Source organism: Eptesicus fuscus, chromosome 1 (genome assembly GCF_027574615.1).
Source record: "Eptesicus fuscus isolate TK198812 chromosome 1, DD_ASM_mEF_20220401, whole genome shotgun sequence".
Classification (NCBI taxonomy): Eukaryota; Metazoa; Chordata; class Mammalia; order Chiroptera; family Vespertilionidae; genus Eptesicus; species Eptesicus fuscus.
Genome location: NC_072473.1, coordinates 28,628,424 through 28,639,625, shown reverse-complemented (window position 1 = coordinate 28,639,625; position 11,202 = coordinate 28,628,424). Strand labels below are relative to the sequence as shown.

At 36.4% G+C, this 11,202-nt stretch overlaps 1 pseudogene; it reads left to right on the top strand.

Annotated features, from left to right (window-relative positions):
• Nucleotides 1-8,527: 8,527 nt before the first annotated feature.
• Nucleotides 8,528-9,124, top strand: LOC103303141 (translocon-associated protein subunit gamma-like; annotated as a pseudogene).
• The last annotated feature ends 2,078 nt before the right edge of the window (nucleotides 9,125-11,202 follow it).

Genomic DNA, 11,202 nt, shown 5'->3' with positions numbered 1-11,202 from the left:
AATAAATGCTTGCTCATTTTGATATGGTTTATGGGATGTAAATCCTGTCTAAGAATTTGGGGCTACATGTTAGGAGAGACATGTGGGGAATAAAGCAACTTCAGAACTTGTCAGAGTCATATGATATTTTCCAGAACTATTGATTATTTTGTAGAAACTTGTTGCCCATCTGGGATCTTCAGGCATCATTTTGTGTTTACTATCAGACAAGGATATCTAACAAGTTTAATATTTGATATATGAACCATGCATGTAGAAGATGTCTTTTGAATGTAATTATAAGTTTTTATATTTCTGTGCACTTGTCTTTTCTAAATGTTATTAGCTGATATAATAGGTCATGAAACATTTGGTAGCAACAAAATTGCACAGTATTCTTGAGAAAGTTAATAAGAAACAAAGATGACAGGTTTGTCCCTCTTACCCAATGGTGTGTTTAGTGCAATGCAGAAACAAGGCTTCTGGCAAGATGTTCAGGAGACATAAAGACCTGAACTTCTAAGGCTGTATAATAGGAGGAATTCAGAAGATCAGTAAAAAAACTCAATTAGCTGGATATGTTGTCAAACAGTTTGGATTTTGGAAACAGTTATATGATGGATTTTTTCTTTTCATTTTTCATCAGTATGTTTGAGCCCAATCTTAATTTGCTTACTAAAGTACACTTTTTGTTGAATTCCTTGTTTTTGCATAAAAGAACTGTTTATCTTCTCTCTTGCCTCTTCATCAGAAAGCCTTAAAGGATAAATATGTTGAAAACAAATCACTAGCATCAACAGAACACAGAACAACACACTGAAACCAGAATGTATTTTTTTTTACCTTATAATCTCATTAAGATTTATTTGATCCCAATTACATTACTTTTAAGCTTTATGCTGAAGTCTCACAGGATCTTAAAATTTGCTTAGGCCAATATACAGATCAAAGTCCACATTACCTGAGAAGAAAACCCAGTATTGTCATAAAAATTAAGTTAACTCAAGGTTGTTTAATTTAGTTGTGACCTTATTAAAAATATATTTTCCAATTCTCAGCATTATTCAGTTCAATTACTGATTTTCAAAGTAGGTCCAAATGGCCTCAGGAGACTTGTTAGAACAATAGTTATATTCAAAGACAAAATTCTTGCACTATTCAAGTGACCGGTACTAAAGCTTGTTGTTTTCTTTAAACATTGGCTGACACACAGTGCAGCTGATTTTCAGCCCTGCCTCTGAATGTGTGTTATGAAATATGGGCAAGGACAGCAAGAAGAAAGGCCCAGGCCTTTAGAGTATTGCTAAAAAATGCACATAAGTGGAGCAAGATAGCTAATTCAAAGGGTGCTAATGCTTAAATGAAACAATATTGGCTATTATTATGCAAATTAACCTTAAGCTGCACATCTCCCCCCCTTTAAGCATCCTTACTAAATAAGCACTCCTTGAAAGTGACCAATAAAAATGCTGACACATCTCATTATGGGACATAACTATTGTTCGAATATCATGTGTCACTTTGCATTACTTTGATATAACAGTATTTTGATGCAGTTTGATGTGACAAGTCACTGAACAATGTCATAGAAAAAATTCAGATTTTAAGCTATTTTTCTTAAACCTATTTTTGCATAATATAATATAAAAATTTAACAATATTGTTTTAAAATAACTGTATTTATTTCTCATTTATTGGAACATTTAAAATGGAAGAGCAAATGCTCCATGAATCAGGATGGGTGGCTGACAGGGGCATGGATGTTCTGCTATATAAATAGATTACATATACAATGCTTTATAGCTGCTTTATCTCTATTCAGAATATTCAAAGTTTCCTGGGTCAGTGGCTTCTTATTTATTCAAATTTATATTGACTAGCTTCAGAAAGCAAATTTGACAAAATAATTAATTACACTTTATAGCTCATTGGCACGCTGTAGTTTAATAGAATTAGCAGAGCTGAAGTTCATCTTTAAACACCATTATAGTCTTCATATTAAAAATGTCAAATTATATTTTTCAGTTGTTACAAAATCCAAGATGACTTATTCTAAACTTATAGCAATGACAACGAAAAACTCAACAGGACACCTTATTTAATACGCAATTTCCACAGCAATAAGAAAATTTATTCAGTGGATCAAGGAGTATAGATTTGCATTTTAAATTTAAAATGTTTATGAATTATCTATGATAGTACCACAAAGTAATCTTTACAATATATTTTTCTTCACCAAATTGGAAAAATTGCAATGCAGTGGTTCAATGTTTAAAATTACATGTCTGACCTTGCAATTTGTCCTAGATATGTCTTGAAAAGTTGTATGTAAAGCAATCTTTTATATATCATATTATGTTCACAATAGCATCTGAGTTAATTTCAGTTATGAATTCCTATAGAAAAAAGCATTTAAACACATAATGAAGTGATTCCTTATATCAGAGTAACAATATTAATTTTATGTATAATCCTATATAATAAAAAAGAAACATGTAAATGGACTGTATATCTGCTACGCTCACCAGCCAATCAGGAGGAGTATGCAAATTAATCTCATCACCTCTGACAGCAGGGAGGAGGCAGCTCCAAGCACGGCCTGCTTGGCCATTGCCTCGGCGACCCAGGAGCAGGCAAGTGCAGCCGCAGACAATACCCAGCATGGCCTGCTTGGCAGTTGCCGCAGTGTGGAGCAGGCAGGCCCCACAGAGAGCAGAGAACCACAGGGAACGGGCATAAGCCATCAGTAAGACATCCCCTGAGGGCTCCCTGATTGGAAAGGGTGCAGGTCAGGCTGAGGGAAACCCCCCACCCCCCATGCACGAATTTTGTGAACCGGGCCTCTAGTAGCTATATAAAATTAAACATATTCAAAACTGAACTCTTGATTCTTTTTTTTTTTTTTCTGAGAAGGACCATCACCTTTTTTTTTTAAATTGAATCTTTATTATTAAAAGTATTACATATGTCCCCTTTTTTCACCATTGACCCCTTCTAGCCCATCACTGTCCCTAGCCCCAGGCCTTCTCTACCCTATTGTCTCTGTCCATGGGTTATACATATATACATACAAGTTCTTTGGTAGATCTCTTCCCACCCACCAACCCTTCCCCACCTTCCCTCTGAGATTCCACAGTTCGTTCCATGCTTCTGTCTCTAGACCTATTTTTTTCATCAGTTTATTTTGTTCATTAGATTACACATATGAGTGAGACCATGTGAGACTTGTCTCTCTCAGACTGGCTTTTATTGCTTAGCAGTGAGCTTTCTTGTTATTCTATTGATGGTTTCTTTTGCTGTGCAGAAATTCTTTATTTTGATGTAGTCCCATTTGTTTATTATTTCCTTAAATTCCATTGTCCTAGGAGATGTATCCATAAACATGTTGTAATGAAAGATGTCTGCGATTTTGCTGCCTATGGTTTCTTCTATGATTTTTATGGTTTTTATGACTGACATTGAAGTATTTTATTCATTTTGAGTTTATTCTTGTGTATGGTGTAAGTTGGTGGTCTAGTTTCATTTTTGTGTGTGTACCTGTCCAATTTTCCCAACACCATTTATTGAAGAGACTATCTTGACTCCTTTGTATGTTCTTGCCTCCTTTGTCAAATATTAATGGATCATAATGACTTGGATTGATTTCTGAGTCCTCTGTTCTGTTCCATTGACCAATATGCCTGTTCTTGTGACAGTACCATGCTCTTTTGACTATAGTAGCTTTGTAGTATAATTTGATATCTGGTATTGTGATCCTTTCCACTTTCTTTTTCTTTATCAAGATCACTGCAGCTATTGGGGTCTTTTTTGGTTTCACATAAATTTTTGGTATATTTGTGATAGTTCTGTGAAATATGCCATTGGAATTACAATAGGGATTACATTGAATCTATAAAATGGACATAGTATGGACATTTTAATTATGTAAATTCTATTAATCCATGAACACGGTATATTCTTCCACTTGTTTATATTTTCCTCTACCTCTTTTTTCAACGTACTGTAGTTCTCTGAGTACAGGTTTTTTACCTCATTGGTTAAGTTAATTCCTAAATATCTTAATTTTTTGTTGCAATGGTAAATGGGATTGTTTGTTTAGGTTCTCTTTCTGACAATTAATTATTGGTGTGTAAAAATGCCATCAATTTCTGGGTGTTAATTCTGTATTCTGCTGAATTCCTTTATTAAATTTCATAGTTTTCTTGTCCAGTTTTTAGGGTTTTCTATGTACAATACCATATCATCTTCTAATAATGAGAGTTTTACTTCCTCTGTTTCAGTTTTGACACCTTTTATTTCTTCTTCTTGTCTATTTGCAGTACTATGTTGAATAAGGGTGTTAAAAGCAGACAATGTCATCTTGTTCCTACCTTAAGAGAAACACTTTTTGTCTTTGCCTATTGAGTATGATGTTGGCTGTAGGTGTGTGATATATGGCTTTTATTATGTTGAGACATGATCCCTCTATTCCCACTTTGCTGAGAGTTTTTATCAAAAATGGGTGTTGGAGTTTATCAAATGCTCTTTGTGCATCTATTGATATGATAATGTGATTTTTGTATTTCAATTTGTTTATGTGCTGTATTACATTTATTGATTTGCAAATATTGCATCATCCTTGCCTCCCAAGAATAAATCCCACTTGGTCATGGTGTATAATATTTTTAATATATTTATGGATCCAATTTGCTAAAATTTTGTTGAGGATTTTAGCATCTATGTTCATGTGGGATAGTGACCCGTAATTCTCTTTCATTGTAGTGTCTTTATCTGGTTTTGGAATTAGAGTGATGCTGACCTAATACAAAAGAGTTTGGAAGTATTCCTTCCTCTTGTATTTTTTGGAATAGCTTGAGTAGGATAGGTGTTAGTTGTTCTTTGAAGGATTATAAAATTCCTCTGTGAATCCATCAGGACCAGGGCTTTTGTTTGCTGGGTGTTTTCTTTTTTTTATTACTGCTTTTATTTCATCAGCTGTTATTGGCCTATTCAGGTGTTTTGCTTCTTCTGGATTCAGTTTTGGGAGATTGTGTTTATTTAGCAATTGGTCAATTTCACCCATACTGTCCAGCTTGTTGGCATATAGTTGTTCATAGTATTTTATTACAAATCCTTTGTACTGCCATGGTGCCAGTTGTTACTTCACCCCTTTAGTTTATGATCTTATTTATTTGGGTCCTCTCTCTGTTTTTTAATGTGTCTGGCTAATAATACATAAATCTTGTTTATCTTTTCAAAGAACCAGCTCTTGGTTTCATTGATTTTTGTTCTGTTTTATGTCCTCTACGTCATTTTTTTTTCATTTATTTCTGATATAATCTTTATTATTTCCTTCCTTCTACTTACTCTGATCTTTTCTTGTTCTCTTTCTAATTCTTTAAGTTGTATGGTTAAATAGTTTATTATTAAATTTTCTTGTTTCTTTGAGGTAGGCCTATAGTGCTATGCACTTCTCTCTCAGGGCTATTTTCACTATGGCCCATAGATTTTAAGGTTGTTGAGTGTTCACTTTCATTTGTTTCCAGGAAGTTTTATTTATTTTTTCATGTTGTCCCACAGCTTCCTTAAGCTGTCCTCTCGTTTTTTAATTGTTTTTTTTTTCTTTTTGTTTCACTGATTGAGTGATTTTTTTTTTCTACGCTGTCTTCTAATTCACTGATCTGTACCTCAGCATCACATAATCTGCTGTGTATTCCTTACATTCTATTCTTTATTAGTGCTATGTAAATCTCCATAATTACTATATATTTTCTCATGCTATTGAGTATCTTTGCCATCATTATTCTGAACTCTGTGTCTGATAAATTTATTATCTCCATTTCATTAGCTCTCCTTTTGGAGAATTCTCTTGTTCTTTCATTTGAGGCTTGTTTTTTGTCTCCCCATTTTGGTCCCCTGTTTGTGTTTATGTCTGTGTATTAGGCATATCTGCTACAACTCCCAATTTCTAATGCAGGACAATGCCAGGCACTGTTTGTGACTTTCCTTGAGTACTCTGTTTGGAGCTATCAGCAATCCACAACTTGTAGCTCCCTCTGCTTGGGCTGGATGAGTTTTGAAAGGACCAAGTTAAGCACCAGGGTCTGCTTTTCCTAGCCCTGGGCCCAAGATTAGATCAAGCAAATAAAGCCTACAGAGATTTGCCTTTTCCTGCAGTGCCATTGGCACTCAGACTTGATTAGCCTCAGGTTATCCACCACAGGGTGCAACAAAGATCTTCCAGCAGAGTGGGGCAACTGCCTTCCTCCAAGGCTAAAACCTCATGGAGACCTGAACTCTTAATCTTTTTTTAACTTCACAATCTACTTCTTCCACAACCCTCCATATCTCAACTTACAGTGAATCTATTTTCCCCCTTGCTCAGATCATGCACTTTTGAGTTGTCAGATCATGCACTTTTGAGTTGTACTTGATTATTTTTTTCACATTCATATACATTCCAATATAAAATCTCATTTCCTATATATTCAAAATATATTTTGAATCAAAACATTTTTACCACCTCTATTTTTTTACCCTAGTCCAAATCACCACCATCCTTTACCTGGATACCTGTGATAGTCTTCTGATTTATTTTAATGCTTCTATCCATGTTCTCCTACACTGTACACCACACAACAGAGTGATCCTGTTAATAAGTTAGATCATGTCATATTCTGCTCAAAACCCATTTTACTTAAAGGAACATTCTAAGTCCTTGCAATGGCCGATAATATCCCTCATGATCAGCTCACTCCTACTTATCCCATTCCTATTTGACTCATCTGTTATTATTTTCCTTCTCACTCTGTTTTAGCCACATTGCTCAATAGCCCAATCATGTATTCACCTTAAGACATTTATATGAGATTTTTCACTCTGCCTGAAATGCTCTTCCTATAGGTATTCACTTGATAAAACCCCACATTATTTCTTATTTTTGTTGTTGAACATTTGTTTCCTTGCTAAAATATAAAATCTATGAGAGTAAGGATCATTACCCATACTATTCATTGATACATCTCCAACACCAAGAATAGTAATACTACTCTATAAAGATTTGCTGAGTTGAAAGTGTGTGGGTATAAAACAAGTTAGTAAGCTCAAATAAAGATGCTTCATAGGAAAAACCTTGTAATAAATTAAACCTACTAGACTCTGAGTGGTATAGTTTCAAACTCTTTTGTCCCTTGATACTCCCTAGATTTGAATGTTATAGGCAACATTGTGACATTATAATTGAGAACTGCTGAATTCTATTAAAATTTTGTGTTCAGGAACAAATATCATTCTTATTATTTCTAGTTTCCAAACTGTCCTGAAAGGATTTTCCAAATAATTTTAGGTAGTGTCGGGAGCACAGGTCCTTCACTGCCAGGAATTGGACCTTCATGGACACTGGGTATTGGACATAGAAAATAATATGTGCAGTCATGGACATACAAGAGAGTATTGTAGACTAAGTAGCCATTGCTAACAAGTAGCCATTAGAGAAAACAGTTATTCAACGTAGCCTTACAAAGTAGTCACACAAAACAGCCCTTGCTAATACAGTAGTAAATACAGGAGTCATATCAAGCAGCTGTGCACCAGCTGGTCAACAACACATCTTTATACCAAGTTAGACAAAAGAGGCTTCTTGCCAAATAGTGCCATCGATATTTGGGTTATAGAAAGGTACACCTGTGCAGTGCATACAGTACAATCACTGAGTGCTTGCTCAGATTGGCCTTGAATATCCAGCGTACTCTGGACAGGGCCCCCACACTCCTATTGTCCTTGAACATCCAGCGTACTTTGATTAGGTTTCCCACAGAAGTCTATTAGTTCAAACACAAGAAAGACACAATTGTAAACTGGTAAAATAGTTACTCTGATGTCCTGATTCACACTCTAAACCTTCCTCACTAGCTGGTCATCCCCACTGATTTGCCTGATAATATCTATATCCATGCCCAGACTCACATAAACAAATATATAGGATATGGATACTGCCATATATTTTTATCCTAAAATTGGAGATTATGACTCTATTTCAGTCCCTTTATCCCTGAAAAACACATAATTAAGTGGAGTTATTTTTTAATTGTTTGTTTGTTATGATAAGAAGTATTGTTCAGTTCAAGGCAATCTTCCAGAGTTGTGGTTTCAAGTTTGAAATTAATTCATATTCTTTTGACACAAAAAATAAGAATCAAATGCATTAAAATAGTTTTCCCCCAATCATCACATGTTTTCATCATAACTTGAGACTATAACTTCAATGGGAAAACATCAAGTTTATTTTCTACCAATAAGCCTTTTTAACATCTTATTTGCCTTTATTCTTCTTGAGGGCAAAGTGCCTATTTTGTACACTAACCTTTCAAAGCCCTTACAAGGGGGGGAATTTTCATGGTATAATAATTGATAAATTATGGACAATATTTTAACTTATCAGATGTTCCACTTTGATATTTGGATTTCTCTCTTAGAACACCAGCAATGCTATTAAAATAATTCTTGGCCAGAGGCTCCGGCCCAGCCTCATGCAGGGTTGGCTCTCCTTGCTCCCGGCTCCAGCTCCACCATGGCTCCCAAAGGCAGCTCCAAGCAGCAGTCCGAAGAGGACCTGCTCCTTCAACATTTCAGTCGCAACCTCTCAGCCAAGTCCTCTGCACTCTTCTTCGGGAACACCTTCATGGTGTCCGCCATCCCCATCTAGTTACATTGGCGAATATGGCATAAGGATCTTATTCAGTCTGCTGTTCTGTAAGCACTTATTTGATAGCCTTTGCCTACAAAAATGTGAAATTTATACTCAAGCACAAAGTAGCACAGAAGAGTGAAGATGCTGTTTCCAAAGAAGTGACTCAAAAACTTTCTAAAGCTTATAATAGAAAGATATCTCGGAAGGAAAAAGATGAAAGAATCTTGAGGAAGATGAATGAAGTTGCTGATTATGAAGCTACAACATTTTCCATCTTCTATAACAACACCCTATTCCTTATCTTGGTCATTATTGCATCCTTTTTTATATTGAAGAACTTCAATCCCACAGTAAACTATATTCTGTCCATAAGTGCTTCATCAGGTCTCATCGCCCTCCTGTCTACTGGCTCCAAATAGACCATGTCATCTTCACCCTTGGCTTTGTATCTATGGGTGGTCTGTGGTGTATGGAAAAGTAGCCGGGTGGTTGGGGTGGGAGACATATAAAATGTTCTCATAGGCTGGAGCTTGAGGGTTTGAGAGACCCAACAAAATGTAATTCAATACTTGTTTATTGGCTCTTTTTTTGACAAACTGTTGAAATTACATGAATTAAAAGGGAAACTCAGAGTACTAGGACATTTATTAAGAAGGCAAATGTGTCTGGCAATGTGCTATAATCACAAGAGGAGAATATAACTTGCTTCCTTGATCTGTCAGAGGTCACAGTAACCTGGACTGAACTATTAGTATTTGTTATAGTAGCAAGAAGTTAATAGCTGGTTCTGTGTGTTCCAAGCACAATATTACAACTTTTTTGGAACCATAAATATCAGAGTGAATTCTCTTTCCTCCCCTTCCCCCTGCCTGGGGGGTGGTATTGAACTGCATGTTTACAAATCTCTGAATATGTGATTTGAAATGACTCAATTAAAGTTGAAAACATGGTTTCTCCAATTTGGGGAAAAATAAAAAAATCCTATATAATAAAGTGGTAATATGCAAATTGACCATCACTCCAACACACAAGATGGCCACCCCTAGGTGGACACAAGATGGCTGCCACAAGATGGCCTGCAGGGGAGGCCAGTTGTGGACAATCAGGCCAGCAAGAAAGGGCAGTTGAGGGCAATAAGGCCTGCAGGGGAGGGCTGTTAGGGGGGGAACAGACCTGCAGGGGAGGGCAGGTGGGGAAGATCAGGCCTGCATGGGAGGGCAGCTAGGGGTGACAAGGCTGGCAGGGGAGGGCAGTTAGGGGCAATGGGGCTGGCAATGGAGGGCAGTTAGAGGCAACCAGGCCGGCAGGGGAGGAAAGTTAGGGGCAATCAGGCCAGCAGGGGAGCAGTTAGGCATCAATCAGGCTGGCAGGGAAGTGGTTAGAGGGTGATCAGGCTGGCAGGGCAGCAGTTAGGGGGCTATCCAGGTGGTATGCAGAGTGGTTAGGGGCAATACCAGGGGCAATCAGGTAGTCAGGCAGGTGAGTGGTTAGGAGCCAGCAGTCCCAGATTGTGAGAAGGATGTCCGACTGCTGGTTTAGGCCTGATCCCCTGAGGGGTCCCAGTTTGGAGAGGGTGCAGGCTTGGCTGAAGGATACCCCCCAGTGCATAAATTTCATGCACCGGGCTTCTAGTCTAATTATAAAATGACTTCAGAATTTTGTAGATTTACATTTTTTCTCTTTATTGCTTTACAACAATTTTAAATGACACACATTTATTGAATCTTTCCCAAGCATTTAAATAAGTTTTTATAAAAATAATCCATTCCTTTTCATGCCCATATGTTATCATTTTGCATAAAAGCCAAATACATTATTACATTAAGAAGTACAATTTCTATAACAGGGTTTGAGAAAAAATGGAATAGATTCTTGTTAAGCATATAACCCATCTGATGAAAAAGTAAATGAAGAAGCATAATATATAGAGTACTCTATTTGCTGCCAAGTCAGTGTGCAATCATTATTGCTAAACTTTAAACAGGGAAAGGAACATGTTATTAAATAAAGTCAGTTAATGCCCTGCCCGGTTTGGCTCAGTGGATAGGGCATATGCCTGCAGACTCAAGGGTCCCGGGTTCGATTCCAGTCAAGGGCATGTACCTTGGTTGTGGGCACATCCCCAGTGGGGGGTGTGCAGGAGGCAGCTGATTGATGTTTCTCTCTCATCAATGTTTCTAACTCTCTCTCCCTCTCCCTTCCTCTCTGTAAAAAATCAATAAAACATTTTTTTTTTAAATACAGTCAGTTAAGTAGATGCAGGTAAAAGTACAGAATATATATATTTCTGTATGTCCCCAATCAAGACAAAAGAGGTGATTTTTATTCTTTTTTTTTAAATTTGGCATTTTAAAAAATTACCAGAAAAACAATATAAAGATGCATAAATTTAAAGGCACATGTCCACCCATTCACCAATTTCATTCTTTTCAGTTTAACAACTCAGTATACATTATTCTATGTGTTTATCCTCATTCATACAAACATATATTACTTAAATATTTTGTTTATGCTGAAATAGAAGCAAACTCATTAACAGAAGCACTCTGAAAACT